At 35.1% G+C, this 20,468-nt stretch overlaps 1 long non-coding RNA gene across 1 annotated transcript in view; it reads right to left on the reverse strand.

Annotated features, from left to right (window-relative positions):
• The window catches only part of LOC135841562 (uncharacterized), a 123,569-nt gene that overhangs the window by 7,673 nt on the left and 95,428 nt on the right, over positions 1-20,468 (reverse strand). The window contains exon 4 of the long non-coding RNA XR_010557943.1: positions 14-163. This is a non-coding gene — a long non-coding RNA (uncharacterized LOC135841562). The remainder of the gene's footprint in view (positions 1-13; positions 164-20,468) is intronic.

Raw genomic sequence — 20,468 nt, forward strand, 5'->3', positions numbered from 1 at the left:
AAGTAAACCTCACCTCATCTTTCCAAACATGATCAAATAGGAGCAACATTTTCAAAGACTTGATATGGCATCTACGAATCTGACTTTACTATATCAGCATCTACTTCTTTGAAGTTGAATTAGCACTATTAATTTACGTATTATTTTGAAGAAGGGCAAAAATCTGAAAAAAAAACAAAGGATAAGGCAGCCTTTGGATTTTACATCTCAAAAAAAAAAAAACTGTTAAGCACTGCAAGGATCACGAACTAATGACACTATTAGTATTCTGTTTCGGCAGATTCATTGAAACTTTCTGTTGATTCTGTCTTTAATTTATACATATGTACTTACAGAATTTTGTACAATATGTAATGCAGAATGATTGTGTTTTCTGATGGTTTACTAAAGGTGAAAAATACCTTGATCGTGAACGTATTAATGAACCGACGTTTGAACGCTTAGTCTTCGCTATTTTACTAAAAACAACATTTCAACCAACATTTCAACGTCCTGTTATGTTGAAGCAAGACGGCAGACGCTCGAAAAAGCTAGATTTGTGTTTTAAAAAGGAGCGTGTTGGATTCGTTATTGAATTGAAGACTGACGAGACCACTCCAGACGAAGCCATCGAACAAATTATGTCTAAACGATACTACAATGTCTTCGTCGAACATGACCGCGTCGAGAAATGCGTTTGTATCGGGATGTGCCTCGATCAGAAAACCCTACAAGTGAAGATTAAGCATAAGATACACGACATGGTAGACAACAAGTAGGTTGAAAATTTCGCAGTTCGAAACAAACTTCTACCTTTCGTTTTATTTATAATTTTAAGTTCGCAGATCGAAGCAAACTGTAACTTATCTTTCGTTTCATTTCATTTGTAATTTGAGGTTAGTTGAAATAATGCTTTCCGAAAAAATAATTGAAAAATATTATGGTTAAAAAGCAAATCGTGGGTGGAAATGAGGCAATGAAACAGCTATGTTCTCGTTAATTGAGATTTGAGATTCTCATTATTTCATTCAGATCGTATGTCACATCACTCACACCACTGAAAACATCGAAAGGTGATAAGTCCGCTCCAAATCAGGGTCAGGGCTGCTTGAAAGAAGCAGTGTGTTGAAAAGCTTTTAACAGATGACTGGAGAAATAAAACTCCTCATCAAGTAGCAATTGTAAACCTCCTACAGTCCTTGATCCCTGATCTGAGGCTGGTGGGTCCTGCAAAGTGGATGAAAGTAAGAAAGGAGCTATTACAAGTGATTGAAAATAATTCTGATTATTCTGAACAGTAGCGCTTTTTATGTAGTATGTAGGTCTACTTCAATAAATTTTAGAGATAAATTTTCAAACTAAATGTATTCTGGAAACTTTCAAGAAAGTTGCTGGAAATTTCAATTTCTTCGAAATATGAGGTAGTCCATATTACTTATTTTGAAGAAATGTCATTTCATTTACCAACTACATACAACTATTTTAAACAATTTTATCAATATTGTGTAGGAATTAACCGCTTTTTCATTCTTAGGGCCGGTTTTGCAATTGCCGGTTAGCTGGATTTAAACGGCAGTCAGCACTAACCAACGAGTTAATGATTTTTCAATCAATGGTAAAAATTTAACTTGTAGATAGCGCCCTAACTGCCGGCCAAATGTAACCAGCGATCCAAAACGAGAGTTAGGTGATAACTGCTCGGTTACACATTGTTATGTAAACATTTCATCATCAAACTGGAGCAAAAATATCACCTTCATCCTTTTTCAATTATTGTATAAAAAGGAGTCCATCCTGACCGGAATCGGAGCACCTTATTGATGACGTCATAGAACTATTTCTCGATGTTTATTTATCATTTTCCGAGTTTTCGCAGGTAATTGTAAGGGAGAAATTCAGTTTTTCGACTTTATTAATCATTACTGGTATGGAATAAGTGAATTTGCGTAAATTTCGATGATGACTTTTCTTAATTAAAATGAAATTTTTCGTCGAATGGTTTGTTTTGTTTTCCTGCAGAATTGCTGAAACAACGACTTTATATTATAATATAGTATTTTCATTCATGGATAAATTGTTATGTAAGTACATATATTGAATTGAAATTTCTCGAAATTTTTAATGAAAACACTGGTGTTTTAAAATACCAAAATCAAAAATATTCAGAATTTCATTTTTATCCTGTTCAAAAAAGTTTTTTATCCAAAGGTGCTATAGTGTTTACCTTTCAGAATTCAATAAAGCTCAACGTTCAATTTTTACTCCGCATCTCTGGTTTTCACAACTTGGAGCTTTAATGAATTTTGAACAATAAACGCTGAGTGAGCCTTTGGGTAAAAAAAAAACATTTCGATTTTCGAACAGAATAAAATTCTGAACATTTTGAAACACTCATGTGCTCACTAAAAATTTCGAGAACTTATTATTCAAAGTGTACTTACATAAATCCGTGAATGAAAATACCTTCATAAAGTCGTTTGTTTCTACACGAAAACAAAAATTGTTTACACCATTCAATGAAAAATTCAATTCTACTTCAGAAAAGTCCTCATCAAAATTTATGTATAATTCACTATCTCGTTATTTATGCTAAAAAAGTAGAAGAAAAAGAGACCTTTTTCCCATAAATAAATGAAAACAACTTCTAGTGAAATGAAAACACTGAAAAAACATCGAGAAGTTGAGCTATGACGTCATTAGTAACGTGCTCCGATTCTGGTCAAGATGGACTCCTCATTCATATGGATTTGTTATTATTTGTGCTGTTTATTTCTCCGCGTTGTAAAAAAATAATAATGATGAGTGCTGCATTTGCTGAAGAATCTTCAAAAAAAAAAAAAAAAGATCGAGGGGAGATAACTATTGTTCTAGAGAGGTGGAAGACTTGTTAACCATTTGCAATTCCTATAATTCTATTTTGGAAAATAAGAAGACAGATTTAATTTCAAATAACACAAAAAGTATCATGTTGGCAAGAGATCGAGCAGAAGTTTAATAAGTTTACTTGTTTTCTTTGTTTTCTTTTCGCTTTTTTTATTCATTTATTTTCATTATTTTATTTCATTTATGTATTTCTTATCTTTTTTTAATTCCATTTTCAATCATTTTTATCATTTTAAACCCTTCTATAAATGTATGTAACATTATTGAAAAAATGGCCTGTATGCTACATGTTATTGATACCTATCTGTATTAGTACCTATATTTTATATGACATTGTAAATGCAGCGAAAGCTGTGACCTGCAATAAATATTTGAATTTGAATTTGAAAAAAGCAATCTGCTAACAAGAAAATAAATGCTGAAAAACAGCGACGATGTTATTCCACTAAGAAGAAGAGGGCAAAAGTTGAGATAATGGAACCAACATAATGTTCCCAAAATTTATTGAGATCCCAACTTGAATACTCAAATGCAGAACGAATTGCGAGCGATTGTAAGCAGCTCAGTAAGTAACTGTAATCCGAATTCTAATTCAGTTTCATTGGTGGGCAACTTGTCCAGTTATCTATTCATGCCGCCACCAGTGACATCTGGTGTGCCTGTATCTGTTACATCGGCTGTACCGATCATGCCGCATCAAGATTTATCATTGTGTATTGAAGTGTGTGGTGCCCCCCCCCCATCTATGCAATATCGTTGAGCTTCTTTTTGTTTTCAATTCCCACAGATTATTATGAAGTTCTTCAGATGCAGGAGAACACTTGTCAAAAAAATTTAAAGCCGCCTCGTCAACGGTCATATTGAAAAGAACTGCCTGTGATGTTTTTAAAAATGCTATTACTCAAATTTTAAATGACCATATTACTAAAAAGTGCAAATCAACTGATAAAGTTGGACTATCCATCAGTAGCACTGATAATGACAGACCTATATACATTAGTTATCGAGATGTGTCGGAAATTACAACTGAAATTGTTTTAAATGAAATTGACAAAGTACTACAAGTAACGCCAACTTTATGGGAGAAGATCTGTAATTTTCAAAATAACAACCATCGATATGCCTCACAGTTGCGGAAAATCCAATCATCTTAAGCAATGAACTGGTCATAAAAAAGGTAGAGTCGGCAAGGAATGTAGCCGACATTTTTACAAAGCCTTTGGGAAGGACCAAGTTCGAACTATTTCGTAAAATGCTATGTTTAGTTTAACAAACATTAATTTTAATGATAATTATTAACTGGTGTTGTCGTGTACGAGGCATTGTGGGTGACTCCGTAATATTTAGCCAGTACTTTGTATCCTGAAAAGCCTAGAAAAACAGTTAGAATAAACAATGCAAGACAACATGAGTTTATTTATTTCATCATATTATAATTCGATTAAAATAATTAAAATTTCGTTTTTATTGGGTCAATCCCGATCCAATAAAGGTGTCAAATATTATGCCTAGTTGTATTTTCTTAGAAGATTCAAGAGTTATAAAAAGTAAGCTGTCATTCAGAGAGGGTTTTTGGTTTTAAAATTATTGGTAAAATTATTGCATTGTTTTAGTATTTTATATTTAAGCTAAGTAATTCTTTGAAATAAGAGAGGGTGTTGGAATATAGGTACCTATTCCTTGGTATTTCAAAGAAGTGCCGCCAGTGCGTAGTTAGAAGGGACTGTGTGGTGTTTGAGTGTGACGAATTGAAGGGTAATAAAAATATAACATATGTGTAGTTTTAAAGTTTAAGGTTTGGTTAGGTACATGGACAAATATTTGTACTATGAATCTCAGTATTGTAAAATATAGAGACCTGACAAGATGTAGTTGTTTTTCTCTCGTTTTGCCGAACAGAGCCACCACAGGGACAGGGGTAAGTATCATCACGGCCGCGAATCCATATAATTTGCAACCAAATAGGTGCATAAGAAGGTCTATCTCGCTCTCCCCTCCACAACCTCATAGCAAACCTACATGAGCATGATTATGATCAATTGATCATACATGTACCATCCAATGAACTCAATGCCATGGAAAGGTTGAATGCACAGATACCAGAAATTAAAAATGTAGTGACTGTGGACGTTTATTCAAGGGTACTGAATGTCTCAAGCAACATTGTAGTATAAACAAATATGAAAATAAAACAATCTGTCAGCTATTCAAGTACTGAGGAACAGCTGGGTGACTCTTCAAAGAAGAAGAGGAGGAGGAGGCGCTGAACTCAAATCTCTGAGCTTGTTAGTCCAAGCTCAGCCCTTTCATGTGACTCGTCTTACTCATGGTTATGTCGACGAATTGGCCGCTTTACCAGTTGCCAAAGTGCCCAGTGACCAACGCCGCACGTTCAATTCGATAAAGAGGCTGCTGACTAATCTGAAGATTAACCTTCATGCTCCAGACCCAATCATGGAGGAGAAAAATTACAAATAGGTATGTTTTAATTTCATTAAAATTTACAGAACTTTTTTTTTCTGACCAAAATTTTTGACGAGCAATGTCAAGAATTCCACTGTGTTCGCAAACAAATGAACAATTGTTACTGGACCAGTTCGTTGCCACCCCCTACCTCCTTGTTTTCTACTCTCGTTTCACCAGCTAGGAACTGCTTTCTTTTTTCTCTCACCTTCACAGTCTCTCTGAATGGAGATGACATAACCAGTGATCATCACACATCTGAAATTTCTTCACAGACAACTCAGCACACTCCTGAATTTCTCATCAAAGAATTCTTCCTTTTAAAAAAATACTAAGGTATGTAGATGAAGTTCATCATTTTAATTACGGAGTGTAAGGACTACAATTTTTGAGTAATTTTAATCCCAGATTATGAACGTGTAATTTTTGAAAATGTTATTTTATGTTTATCGATGTAACATCATTATTGAAATTTGAAGATGTGGCCGTCAACTTGTCCAAAGCGTGTCTCAATAGTATTGAAAGAGAAGGATCTGATCTTTCAAATTTTAACCCTAATGAAATCGAATTCATTACCGATGTGTACTACATTTGTTCACTCAAAACGAAAAAAAAAGAATTAATGACAGAAGTACCTATTTTATCTAGTTGAACTCCCATATCGCTTAATGTACTTACATCTATGTAGGCTGTAGGAGGAGTAAATGTCCATTTATTTGTGCAAAGGATATTTTTTTACGACCATCGGCATCATCATCAACACCATTAACCATAAATCAAACATGAGAAAACCTGGGGAAATAATGACTGGAAAATGCGCTGGCGAAACAGTATTACTTCTGCGAATTCCATTAATTCCATCTTCGCAGCATCACATGTCAGTGAAGCTGAACATCTTTACATTAATGGTGAAAATGAAACAAGTAACATAGTGTACAAAGAAGTACTAAAACTTTACCAAAGTAGGTAACTATTTTACAACGACATCTAGTGATAATCTAATTATAAGCTCAAATAATAAATGAGATTCAATTAAAATGAAACATTTTCAGAAAAAATTGAGTTATTTCAAAGGATCACATAGGATTAATATTAGCAAATCAACGACTGTCAAAATCAACCCAGAGTGTGAGAGGACACACAAATTATGTAGAAAAATGGGTTTCATTAGACGAGGTTGTCACAAAGTTTGATTTATCTGTAATTACTCAAGACAGTCCGAGCAAGTATTTCAAAGCCCAATTGCTTGGAGTGATTTACAAGAACTTGACAACGAACAAGAAAGACTCAATGTCAAATGAATTCGATTGCTGAAAGAAATTGAATATTTAGAATAAGTTTTTTTTTTTTTTTTATCAAAGTTGATTTTTATATTATATCCCTACTAATTAATCATTTTATCAAACCGAAGTTTTATAGGGACTTTAATGCGTGTTTTCTTTTGTTTTCTTTTTCAATTACCATATTTTATCAAATCCAAGTTTTATACCTAGGTACTGGCTACTTGAATGCATGTGTTCTTTTATTAAATTTTTCAATCTAAAGTTAAGTTTATAGTTACATTTTATCGACTTTTTTAATTATGTTTTATCAATTTTTTTCATTAACTATTATCAACTTTTTATTACTTTTCATTCGTTTCGATGTTTGCCAAAATTGCGCTTAACCAACAAGAACAGAATTTTGTCGACGAAGTCATAGCAGACTTCCGAAATCTACGACTATTACTCAAAGAACGACGTAAAAGGTAAAATTGTCTCTCAAATTATAATCATGAATAACGACAGATGCATATTTACTACACGATTATTACCTTACGAATCTTCATCTTTCCTCACATTCAATTTTCCATTCCGTCGAATACTCGACGATCGCCATAAACATTATTCTAAATTCAAACCTACATATTACCTGGATGATATTAAAATAATTCATATTTATTCCAGGATGGCGCAGGTGATTGCTTGTGAATTTTGCAAAAAGGCCTTCGAGGTCTCAGACCGTATCGTTCGATCCGACGCTTGTACCCATTATTACCACAAACAGTGTATGTCTGTGTTACTCGTTGGTAAAACTCCCGATGGAGCTTCTGTCGAACTGGAGGTACGTTGCTTGGGTCTGCGCTGCTTGGGTCTGCGCTGCGAGGAATTACTCCGTCTTGGTGATGTTGAAGCTGCTGACTTTCGTTTCGGCCCTATTGGCATTAACTGTGATCAGGGTTGGTTCTCTACGCGTAGACTATCTTTGTCTACATAGTCTACGTTTGTTGCGTAATCTATGTAAACTTCATGTAAAGTAGACTTCATGTAGACTTCATGTAGACTACATGTAATCTACGTCATTTTCGAAGTGGGAATGCGTGTTTTTATCACTATCGCCATCCTATCACCTTTATTTTATCAGTTCTGCTCTACTCTATTCTACACTTGTATCTTTTTCTGCATTGAATTAACTTGACAATTTGAACTATTGTGACAATTTGAATCATTTTGACAATTTTAATTTCTCATAAAGTTGATGTATCCTGTAAAATATGCCGCGACCTAAAAATGATGCCTTTGAAAAATTGGATTTCAAACTAATTGTGGAAAATGCAAGCATCGGAAATAGGAAAAAATACGCTGCATTCTGTTTGTATTGCCAACATGTTTTAAAAAATACGGCTGCAACTCGTTTGAAAAGCCATAGGTAAGTACAATGAGTTTTTACATGCAAATTGCAATAAGTACATACAAAAGATAGGTACAACAATACCATAAGTAACACGGGTCAATTTTGTTCTTCAATAGATGAAACGTATTGCATATTGATTATCATTACCTTTATTATGAAGTTATGAACTTATAAATTTACAACCAGTTACATGACACTTCTCAAAAGTCATAATTATAAACTATCAGAATCACGTTCAAATGTTCAAAACTTGTTCCTATTTTCATTTTCAGATCGGTATGTAAAAAAAATTCGTCACAAAATGACAGTGGAAGTGACGTTAGTGATATAACTTTACACGATGAATCCGACCCAGAAAGCATTCCTACTAGTACTGTTCAATCGAATGCAAGAACCACAGCTACAAAACGCAGTGCTAGTGCTACGTCGAATGATTTTGGATCCCTTAATCGGCACCACAAAAAACGTTCTACAAAAGATACAAATTTGATTCCCAACGCTGATAACAATGATTCGGTCGATTCTGCGCTTCCACATCCTTCGACAGACATAATATTAGATATTGATGCGGATGTAGAAACCAATTTGTACAATACTTTTCCACCAGAAATGCCATATCGTGTTTTGGCTGTGAATAATGATGATGATCGCCACACAATTGATCCTCAAATTCCTTGTGAGGTACGAATCGTTCGATATTTAGTTCAGTTACCTACTTGAAATCACTTCGGATAGGGGTAATAAATGTGAAATTTCACTTTTTTTTTTACAGAGTAATTCAACCAATGGCAATTTTTCAATCAATCAGGGAATTTCTTTGGGAAACTCCAGCTCCACAGAACAAGGAGTGCAAAAATTGTTTCCATTGTTCAAATCTCACGAACATTCTCAATCCAATGAATCTCGAACATTAGAGAAACAAAGTCATAATGATTCTCGCCGTGATTCTTTGAGTATGTCATCGACGTCATCATCATCTCTAAATACAGCTGGTGCAAAACAAAGTAGGAGTAGCAGCGTTTCCTCATTATCGTCGTATTCTTGTATGTCATCATCGTCACCTCTGAATGATCAACGGAAAAAGGAAAAAAAGCAATCAAACGTGAATAATTTTTTTGATAAAATTAGCCCTAAAGAGAAAGCGTTAATAGATTCAAAATTGGCCGAATTCTTTTATGGCTGCAACATACCATTCCGTGTTGTGGAATCTGATCATTTTAAAAGCTTTTTAAAAGCACTTCGACCGGCTTATACTCCACCAACCAGAAAACGGGTTGCATCAACACTTTTGGACGAAGCTTATGAAAAATGTATCTCCAGAGATGCTTCAATACATCCCACTGAGGGAGTTTTACTAATTGATGGTTGGAAAAATTCATCAAGTAACACTAAGAACGTAGTTACAATGTTGCATAATGCTAACGCTGAGAGAAAATTTGTTCAGGCTGTTGATTTATCAGGAGAATCAGAAACTGGAAGTCGATTAGCAGAAATTGTGAAAGCATCTAGAGACGTTTGTAAAGAAAAATACAACTCAGATGTATACTGTGTAGTTTCAGATAATGCTAAAAATATGCTTAAAATGGGCAAGGATTTGACCTCTGATTCTGATCTTGGAATGTGGAGTAATACATGTTCCAGCCACACTGCAAATCTTTTAGCCAAAGATGTGTTGGATGATACATTGAATACTAAAGTTGTGGCTGTACTGAAAGAGTTTAAACGAACTGATAATGAAAAATATCTAACAGAAGCTGGAGGTACTCGAGTAGTTTTACCTGGCGATACTCGATGGTGTAGTAATCGTGACGCATACATATCATTATTGAACAATTGCGAAAAAATGTCCGAATTGTGTCTTAAAAATGCTGCAGTGAAAAAAAATGTCAAACAAGATGTAAAAAGTTATCTCGTTGATGAAGAATTTTTAAAAGAAGTAGAAGAAAGCATTCAAATTTCAGATCCCATCTGCCAACTTGTGAATAAAGCTCAACATTCGTCAACAACTCTCGGTGAAATCATAGAGTTATGGCTTGACTTGAAATGCCCAGATCCGAAATTTGAAAAATGTTATACTGAGCGAAAAAAAATGGCCATTACAGATGTAGGTTTAGCGGCGTTTATGTTGGACCCTAAATTTTTTGAAGATGCTCCTCAAAAATTAACGAAAGAGCAGTATCAAATTGGAAAAACTTTTATTATTGAGAACCTTGATGCTGATGGTTTGACATCATACGCAACTTACTTGGAAAAACGTGGTATTTTCAAAATGCTTTTTGAGAAGAAGTGCACCGACAGTCCAAGGACATTCTGGACACTTGTGGGAGAAGAACACCCAAATCTGGCCAAGTTGGGGTTAAAGTTATCCAAAATTCCTGCATCCAGTGCTCAATTGGAACGAGTTTTTTCAAATTGGTCATTTATTCATAATCCTATTCGAAACCGGTTATCATTTGATCGAAGTATGAAGTTGGTACATGTGTACTACAATTTGAAAATTGTAGATAAGAATCAATGTGACGATTATTGAATTGATTCGAACTGTTTTTTATTGTAACTTTTTGTCAATAGTTAAAATAATAAGATTTTTTTCCAGTGTTGCACATTAACTTTTTCATTTTCAACTCCATCAAAGTAAAAAGAAATGCGTTATCAAGAATTAAAAATGTGTTAAAATGAAGAAAAAGTACTCAAAAAGAACTAGAAAATGCATTTTCCTTTCCCTTTTTTGTTATTTTAAAATAGAAAAAAAGTTTTACTTTGTAGTTTACATAGTTTACATTGTCTACATAGTCTACATGTAAACTATCGTTGTCTACATCAACGTTGTTTACACGTAGACAAAGCATGTAAAGTAGACTATATAGTCTACTTGCCAACCCTGACTGTGATCATAGTCGCTACGAGAGTCGAATTGCTGATCTCAACCTCGAACTCGGTCAACGTCAACTCGCTATTTCTAACCTCGAAGAACAACTGAACGAACGTAATATGGCGATGGTTGCGGTGCAAATGGACCTAAATGAAGCGAACTTACGAATTTCGACTTTAGAATCAACAATTGCTCGTCAAAGTATGAATCATTTACCTATTAACACACTTAATCTTAAGCATCCATTGTTTGACTCCGATGATGAAGATACTTATTCTAATTATAAACGTATTCGAATTGCAGACGAAATGATGAATGCTCGAGACGATCAGCCTGGCCCATCTGGACTCGGACGTAACGCGATGGTAGTCGAGAATGCCGTCGTTAACGTTGTAAACCTTCCGATACACGGTAGAATTTTCCAATGCGGCCAACCTCCAGCCGAAGACGAAATCCCGGCTGTCGAACTCGCTGATAACGTTAATGGTAATGCAGTAAAGTTGAGGACATAGAATTTCTTCTCTGCTATATGTTGCAGAGGTGGTTATAATAACAATCCCACGACGAGATCATTTCCTTGGTCTTATACAAGGCTACTGGATCATCACAAAATACTTATGTACCAGTGGGAATTTGTTCCTTGGACAACATACAAATCTTGTGCGCTGGAAAACGACCTAGCGCTTCTACAGCAGATGCAACTCTTGACAAGTTTGCATATGAATACAATTCACGATCATGCTCGTCAATGTTTACATCATAGTCACATAGTGCAAGTGGATTGTAAATGGTCATGGCTGGATTTGTAGTGATGCACCTCATTAAGAATATAAAAGTTTCTTGTAAATGTGAGTCGTTTATTGAAATTTCAGATAAAATACACCTCAGTAAATTATCGGAGAAAAAATACCAAGGTTATCTTAGAAAACCAACACCTGATGTGTGTAAAGTCAGACAAATGACTGAAAGAATTTTTCGAGCAAATACACATTGTCTAATGCCCTTGATACTTGAAATACATACATGAGTGTTTTTACCATAGTTTGTTGTCCTCGCTGCTAGAAAGACCATACTTCTCAATGGATATGAGATATCAAAATATTCAATCAAAAATACAATCACTTCATGATCTGAAAAATAATCCTATAATCATTGAGAAGTGGGAGTGCCAAATCTATGCATCGTATTATTTGGTGGTAGGAAGTTTATTGTTAATGTTTATTATTGTCTGGTTAATGATGGTGGCAATTTTTTTTGGGGGGGGGGGAATGATGGGATAATGGTACTTTGGATGCTGATTGAAATGATTATCCGCTTGGTCCATTCATTTGTTTTTTGTACCATTCCATTCATTTATTTTTCGGTGCCTACCATATTATATGAATTTTCAATTTTTTAATACTGCAAAGTATCGTTTTTGTATTATTAACAATGGGATAGTAGAAACCAGGGTTTCTATGGTTCATTCCGAATGTTGGATGATACCTATGTATTTTTTAGTTTAAGTATACTTTTTTTTAGTGTTTTCTTATGGCGATCTTATAGAATGGGACTGCAAGAAGCAGGCGCGTACGATGACGTGACTCCACCCAAATTTGGAAAATTTTATTGAATAAATTCTCAGAAGGAATATTGACTGCTGCAGTCCATGAGATTAATAAGATAGGAGGCAAATTTACATACGTCGCTTTTCATTAACATAAATCTCGTTCATGCCGATGGGACACACCAAATTTGCGCCAGATATGTACTTTGGATTGTTTAAACGCAAACTGGCAACGTCTTCGGCGCATTGTTGTAAAGACTTGGCGGAAATAGCAGTCAACGCAACGCCGGAAAAGAAATCCATTGTTCCGATCATTGTCGGCACAGAAGATGGCGTCTCTTTTGTACCCGCATACGATTGGGCCAAATTTTTTGCTGCTGGACGTACAGTTCCGAACATAACGAAATTTCAATATACTTAGTAGGCAGACACTTTGGAAGTTTGGAGAAATTTTAGCCAAATTCATTCTTCCGAACTCCTGTAAAATGTCCGATATTTAAGAAATTGGTGCCATCTGATAGACAATTCTATCCTCTTTCAAATTCTGGTAAAATTTTTTACATTCGGAAAAGTCTTCATCGTGAAAATTACGATTTACCTATTTAAAACGTGAAATTTTCAACACAATGCATGTCTTTGCTCCTCTCCTACCCTAAAACCTGCCACCAACAACACGCGGAAAACAATAAGCGTTTTGGGGAAAATTCCTACACACCAGGTAAACGAATTTATTTGTTTTCAGGGATGTGTGTGCTGAAGGACCACACAACTACACGACGCATTCGCTTTACACCTGGTAGGTATATTGACATATGTATGTATTCAAATATGTAGGTACATATCATTAATATTTGATTTGTAAGTGTTCAGAAATGTTCATCTGGTAACAATAATGAATAAAACTACTGTCTTTAGACTGAAATGTTTGTGGTTGTAGTACTTATATAACTAGGATTTTGAAACATTTGAAAATCAGTATTTGTGTGTTTTTGGTACTTATTCTGTCCTAAAGGAGAATTTTAGCAACTGTGGTGATTTTTCTTTGCAATTTGCTCGCGTGATTACTTTTATTTTTTTGTTTCTATTACGATTTTTGGTGTTCGTTTTAATTTATTTATTTATTTTTTGTTAATTTCTCAATTCCCTGTTTTTTTCGTAGTGTTTAGAATTGTTTTTTTTTGTATTTGTTTTATTTTAAACAAAGAAATGAGTGGTGTAAGGGACCTTTTTGAGGATTGGTCAAGTAATGAGGAGCTAAAAATCCCATGGGCAAATTACAATATCAAGAAACAGACAATACAGACATAATCAAAACATATCAATGGATGATGATGATCCCAACATTTCAATGGATGAAGATGATAATGATGATGGGGTGGAAGACCTAGAATTCGTGAATGGTAATGATGACGATACAGTGGATGTAGAGTTCCAGTCTCCAGAGAATATTTCCAGCCATGATCAACTATCCGAGCCAAAAATAGGTAAATGAACATTTTTTTAGGTGATAGATATGTTTGAAAATTTTTGTGATCTCTATGCCATCCATCCTTCCGCCTATCGCCGTTGTGTCGACTGCCGCTTCCACATCAATTTCGAACACCTCCGCAAGCTGCCTACCACGTTATTTTCTACAATGCATTTCAACCGAAAATTTAAGGCATCTCCTGCACCAAATTAAACCCCTCAAGGATCTTGAATATCAAAAATCAATTTCATGATGAACAAAAAATATATTTTAATAATTCATTTTTGTTTAATTTATAATATTTATCTATTTTACATTCCTGAGCAATCTCACAAAACTCATTCAATTTTAGTTCACCAACCTTGGCATTTGCCACTGATTTACAGAACAAAATCAATATACATTTTTGCTCATAACAGAGGCAGCTCAGGTCATCAGTTTCTTGCAGATTACGTTTTTCAATTTTTTTTTTTTTTTTTAGGGGATCTTCGGGCTGAACGCCTACGAGACGAGGTCGAACGAGAACGCATAGCCCTACTTTGTGGTAATACTTCCAGATTTTAAAATCCTGCTGTATGTACACCATTTCAGGAATATGTTTTAATTTTTTTTTCTTTTTTTTTAGAGGAACGTGAGCGTGAAGAGGAAAATGTCTACAGGGAGATGGCGGATTTGTATCCGTCTCCTCCGGAAGCAGAACCCAGGGCAGCAGTAGTGGTTGAGTTAGATCGAATGTTGACTTATAATGCATCTGGAGCATCATCCTTTGCAGTAGATCAATCTGGTAAGTTTCAGAAAATTGGTCTTCAAGGTTCCAAGTCATATTGTATAAACGTTTTTTTTTTTTTGTTTTATGAAGGAGACAGTGCTGCTTCAGCCTCGGAAGCAGACAACAATGGCGTCCCCCTGCTGATTGATGCAGCTCCTGCCGTCCCCCTGATAGTTGTTGCAGCTCCTCAGCATCTGCAGCAGGAGGGTCAGGAAAACCCGGACTATATAGAAGAAAACTCGGACAGTAGTGATGGTAATTTTTTCACAGTAAATGAGTAAGCAGATTTCCTTCTCGCTCACTAAGTATAATCGCGTTTTCTAAATAATTTCTCGTAGTCAGTAAATGAGTGATCAGATTACCTCCTTCCTCACTAAGTAAAAGCGTTTTCTAAATTATTTCTCGTAGTCAGTAAGTGAGTAAGCAGCTTTCACATTTCTTTTTTCGATTTTTCTCTTATTTTGATATTATACTTCAATTTTTTCCAATGATCGAAAAAGTAACACAGTAAGCTGCTTACCTCCTTGCTCACTAGGTGAAATTTTCTTGTAGTCAGTAAATGAGTAAGCAGCTTTCCTTCTCGCTCAAGCAGCTTACTTAGTAGCTGACTACGTATAAGTAAAGAATTATGCAAGCAGATTGCTTTAGTTGTGTAGGGTTTTATTCTATACGTAGTACCGTAAAGAGCAACGAGCAACAAGAAGACCAAACGTATGTGGTTTTGTTTCAAACGTAATACCGTAAAGAGCGACCCTCTATATGCGTGTATGTGTGTGCCGTGTATTTAGGCATATTTAGTCACGGTCATTAAAATATTGTCGTGATCGTTTTACTGCTCCCTATTCGAGCAAACAAAATTATTGTAAAACCACCTTACGGATGGTCTTCTCGTTGCTCATTGGTCCATAGGATTTTAACAAATCATATAAATATAAGCTGTATTTGCTTACATATTCAGTTGTTCCAGCTTTGTTGAAATATACGCTTTCTCTTACTGCTTAGTTCTCTCTCGCTTTTTTCTTTCTGCTTCTCTCTCTTGCAGTGCGATCTTTCGCGCCCGCCTAAGGCAGTGCGAACTATCGCGCCGGCAACCAGTCTCCCTGCAGTGCGAACTTTCGCGCCAGCCTCTGGCAGTGCGAACTTTCGCCAATAGCAGTGCGTATTTTCGCGCCCGCTTCGGCAGTGCGAATCTCCGCGCCCGCTCCCTCCTAGCAGTGCGAATTCTCCGCGCCAGCCTTCGGCAGTGCGGACCTTTCGCGCCAGCACCTAGGGTACTTAGGGTACATAGGCTAAGTACACAATTTAGTGTATGTAGGTTGATATTTCCGCGATCCGCGAACCATAAGTCCTACAGTTGCAAATGAAAGAGTAATATGTGTATCTTTTGTTTCCCTACAGCTGAAAACAACGTTCCTCGTAACTCAGACTATATAACGGTTAGTGAGGCGGAAAGCGATGATGGGGTAAGTGAGATTTATGATTCAATAAATTGATTCTAACCCCAAGCCTTTTAATGTATGTGTGTGTGTATCTTCTTGATTCCTTGCAGGTTCCGCCACAAAAGAGACATCGCAGGTTGTGATTGACTGATTGATTATGAATTTTTTGTCGACTACTTTTTATTTACCTATTATATTAATTAATACCTATTTCAAGGAACACATACTACCTTTTTGTTAAACTACTTTACGCGATCTCTTTCCTGTGTTTTTGATATGTACATACATTTTTTTGTTATACTACTTTTTATGTATTCTTTCCAATTTGTGATAGTTAATCAATATTAATTAATACCTATTTTATGCTACTTTTTATGTATTCTTTCCAATTTGTGATAGTTGATCAATATTAATTAATGCCTATTTTTACCCATACTACCAAAGTTTTTTAATGATGTGTTCTCCATTTTTTCACATTATTCATTGTGTTGTAATTCTAATTTACGTGTGTTCTCAAATGGCACGAAAATAACGTACTTAAATTAAATATGATACACCGATTTTCTGAGACTCTTTAAATTTTTTCAATACCAAACCATCTGCACTACCTTACATGTTTGGTATAGAAAATTTTTGTAAGGGGTATTTCACCCACTTCTTCAACAGTCCGCAAAATCAGAATTATACTGGACCCACAATGTAAGTTCCATTTTTCAAAAACAAATTGATACCTATTCTCGGCACCAACGTCGGTATGTTGGTGATGGAATATTTCCACCAGAGAAACCATTTCTTTTCTTGGAACTGTGTGAACAGACTGGTTTTAAATGTAGGGATCGCAGAGCGCAAACATGCTGCCTACAAACCTACCTAACACTACTACTCCACTGTGCGGCTACCTACTATTCGATAAAGAAAAGAAAAGGACAAAAAAGTTGGAACTGATCAATGCTGGTCCATTTGTAATTACGGAATTGGTTACACCGAATTGTTACGAGTTACAAAACATGCAAACCTTGCAAAAACGACAAGAGAATCTACAGAATTTAGTATCCTCGAATAGGTGATAAGATGTATTAGATTATAAGAATTCTAGATACATTTATGTACACATAGGGTCTGGGTGCCAGCTGCCAGATCACTCCTTTACAATTGATGTGGCAAAAAGTGAGTTTTAGCTGAAAAATAGGTATTTGAGAGGGATGGAAAATTGACCCACTTATCATTTTTCAACGTATTAGCCTTTTAAAGAAGGATGATGACGATCTAAAAAACTACTTTAAATATGAACTTGCTTCATTCCCATTGGCTTTATTTACTGAAAATGGAATGAGACATCAAAAATCTGACATGTACACTTTATTCCCTTCATTAAAACAGAAACCTGATCTAAGAGAAGCTTCCTTTGTAATCGATGGCGGATTCTTATTACACAGAATACAATGGCCAAAAAAGATTCAAAGTCTTCAGATGATGCCAAAAGTTTCAAAATTAAAAAGATTGAAGAAAAAAATTGTAAATATTTTAAACCTCCATGTTTAACATCAATTGTATTTTAAAGTGAATTTTTTTAGTTTTTAATTTTCTGTAAATTAATTTTGTTTTTTCATTTTATTACATACATATGTATTATTGCAAGTGAATTATTTGTCTTTTTAATATAGAGTTGATATAATTTTATTTTTTTAATAAAAAATATGTCAGATAAAACTAAAACGAAAGTCAAGCGCTCCCCAAGTGGTCTGCTGAACAGATCACCCATTTTTTTGAAATATACCGCAAGTACGAGATTCTTTGGAATACTTCTTCAAATGAATATTCTACTTCAAGATCAATAAAGATAACTAAGTTGGAGGAGCTGCTCAAAGAAGTTAATCAAAACATATGTCCAAACAAGCAGTCTGTACTCAGATGGAACTACAAGCCAAAAGCAGGCAAAATGTGTGTCGTAATTTTTGGCTGTTGTTTTTGCGCCCCCTTCTCGTCACCCTTTTGCAAGACAAGGAAGAGGAGATTGATTCGCTGGTTGCTGACAAAGATTTCAATTCAATTCCGGAGCGTCTCGATGATTTTAATGCTACCAACTTTACTTTCATCCAACCTCTGGTTGGCAAGAAAATGGAAGTTTTGGATGACAACGTCGAGCTTTTCCTGAACTCCGAGCAAATTCTGTGGAAATTCATCCCCACGTATTCGCCATGGCATGGCGGCGCTTATGAGCGACTTTTCGCCTTTGTGAAGCGCTCCCTCAATCGAAGACCCCTCCTGCAAAAATCCGCCGATTTGGCATGGAATGACCCAGATGAAAATTAGACATAACCATGATATTTTCTCAGGGAATCGATGCGGAGTGGTAACTACACTAATCTAAGGGCTACTGCAATGGAAAGGGAGAAGATGCAACGCATCATCAACCTTGCAGTGACTCTCTGCGAAATGCGACCACATTATAAACAGTCAGCTGAATATAGCATCCGGTTTAAAATTCATCATGGAGCATATTCAAAATAAAGGTATGTGCTTGAGCACAAATGCGCATACATATAAGTATACTACATGTCAACAGGTATGTAAGTTGGTAACAATTCATTCTTATGCAAAAAACATCACCCTATCAATGAGACCCCATTCGGCAGATGACTTTCATTGCATCTTCAAAGGCGATTTTAAAACACAGAGTTAATGTAAAAAAAATTAAATAAAAAAATGATCGTAGGGTTAATTTTCATGTATGTACTTTACAAGATCACACAATTCATTCACACCCGAATTCGTGAGAAAAAAAATATTTCGTACAGTTGCATTAAATCTGTGAGAATTTTAAGATACTGAGTAATCACTTGCAAAAGCTGCTCGTGTCTTATTTTGTCAATACCATTAGCAAGCCTTTTCGTGGCTGTCTTTCGATGACGGAGTTGTGTACAACTACAAGGCAAAGCGAGAGCGAGAGACCATTAAGGTGTTTACTTCTACGCCTTATACTCAGATTGCTTTTACACTTTTCAACTTAAATAAGATTGATCTGCGTTGTCAAGGAAAACAGATGCACAGATTAGAACAAGTGCTAAGAATTTTCAAGATACATGAACAACTTTACACTATCACATCCAGCGCAAGATGAATTGCCTTTGTTTGCTTCAAGTTTCAATCGTCTTATTATACTTCTATTTTTTTTTCAATTGGTCAAATAATGTGAATTTATCTGGGCCATTTAGTGGAATTTAAAAAAAAAAAAAATCGAGCAGGTACAGAAAATGTGGGTAAAGGTGACGTTTACCCCGCCAAATTTTATCGGAATCTAAAAAGTAGACATCCTGCTAAACTGCCAAAGTTTATAAAATTCGCTAAAACTTGTTGCTAATCTTAATATTCACCTTTGAGATGTTATCGCGGTACAACGCATATACAGCGAATACCCGGAAGAATAAATTTGCTTTCTCGAATTTGTACGGAATTAATTCGTGTTAATTATATCCTCGTTTTGTTTTATCTTTTAAATGATTTTCACACAGTTGGATAAATTTACAATTCACCCTAACTTATGGTATTGCCAAAATCTAATTATGTTTGCCAAATGATACGCTCTCACAACGTGTAGTATAGGTATATAAGAGTAGGTACCTCGTAGCATTAACAAGCATAACTTTTTATTATGTAAACGATTTTCTCAGTATAGCGTCGTCGTATTGTTTAATACAAGCGTCAATGGAAATTACATACCATCATGGTATATTATCTACCGTTATTTTAAAGGTTTTATACTTGGCGAATATTTTCTTATCTCACTAAACAGATTATTTTTCATATAGGTACCTACTTTACATTTTACTCTGTTGGTTGAATTTTATGCAACACCGAGTTATCCCAAAAATACTTATCTAAGAACGAACAAAAAGAAATCAAATAGGTAAGTAAGGTACCTTTAATTTTCAGAATGGTTGATATAACACTAATCAGATCACCGGATTTAATTCAACGTAATTCGCGCAGCGAGCAACCAATAAGATTTCGACAAAGGAACAGTTTATGAATTAACTCCTTACCACCAACCATAGTCCTTTGAATTTTATTAAGTTTAAACAACACTCCTTTATAAATTCAATTTCCAACTACTCGACAAGAAATTAAGACACAAAGTACGCGATGATGAGAAAGTGAAAACATTTCCCACCTACAAATTAAGTACCTACGTTTAAAATTACCAAGCAAAAAGACTTGAGAAAAACTTTTACAGTTAATTAAAATTTTAGTTAATGAAAGATCATTTTAAAAATACTCTCGAAAAAGAAAGTAATAAAGGATTTTAATTATAATCAAACTTATGAAACTTTTGTTTCATACTCATTCGTGTCCAAAACTTTATATTAGAGAATTCA

This window comes from Planococcus citri, chromosome 3, assembly GCF_950023065.1.
Source record: "Planococcus citri chromosome 3, ihPlaCitr1.1, whole genome shotgun sequence".
Classification (NCBI taxonomy): Eukaryota; Metazoa; Arthropoda; class Insecta; order Hemiptera; family Pseudococcidae; genus Planococcus; species Planococcus citri.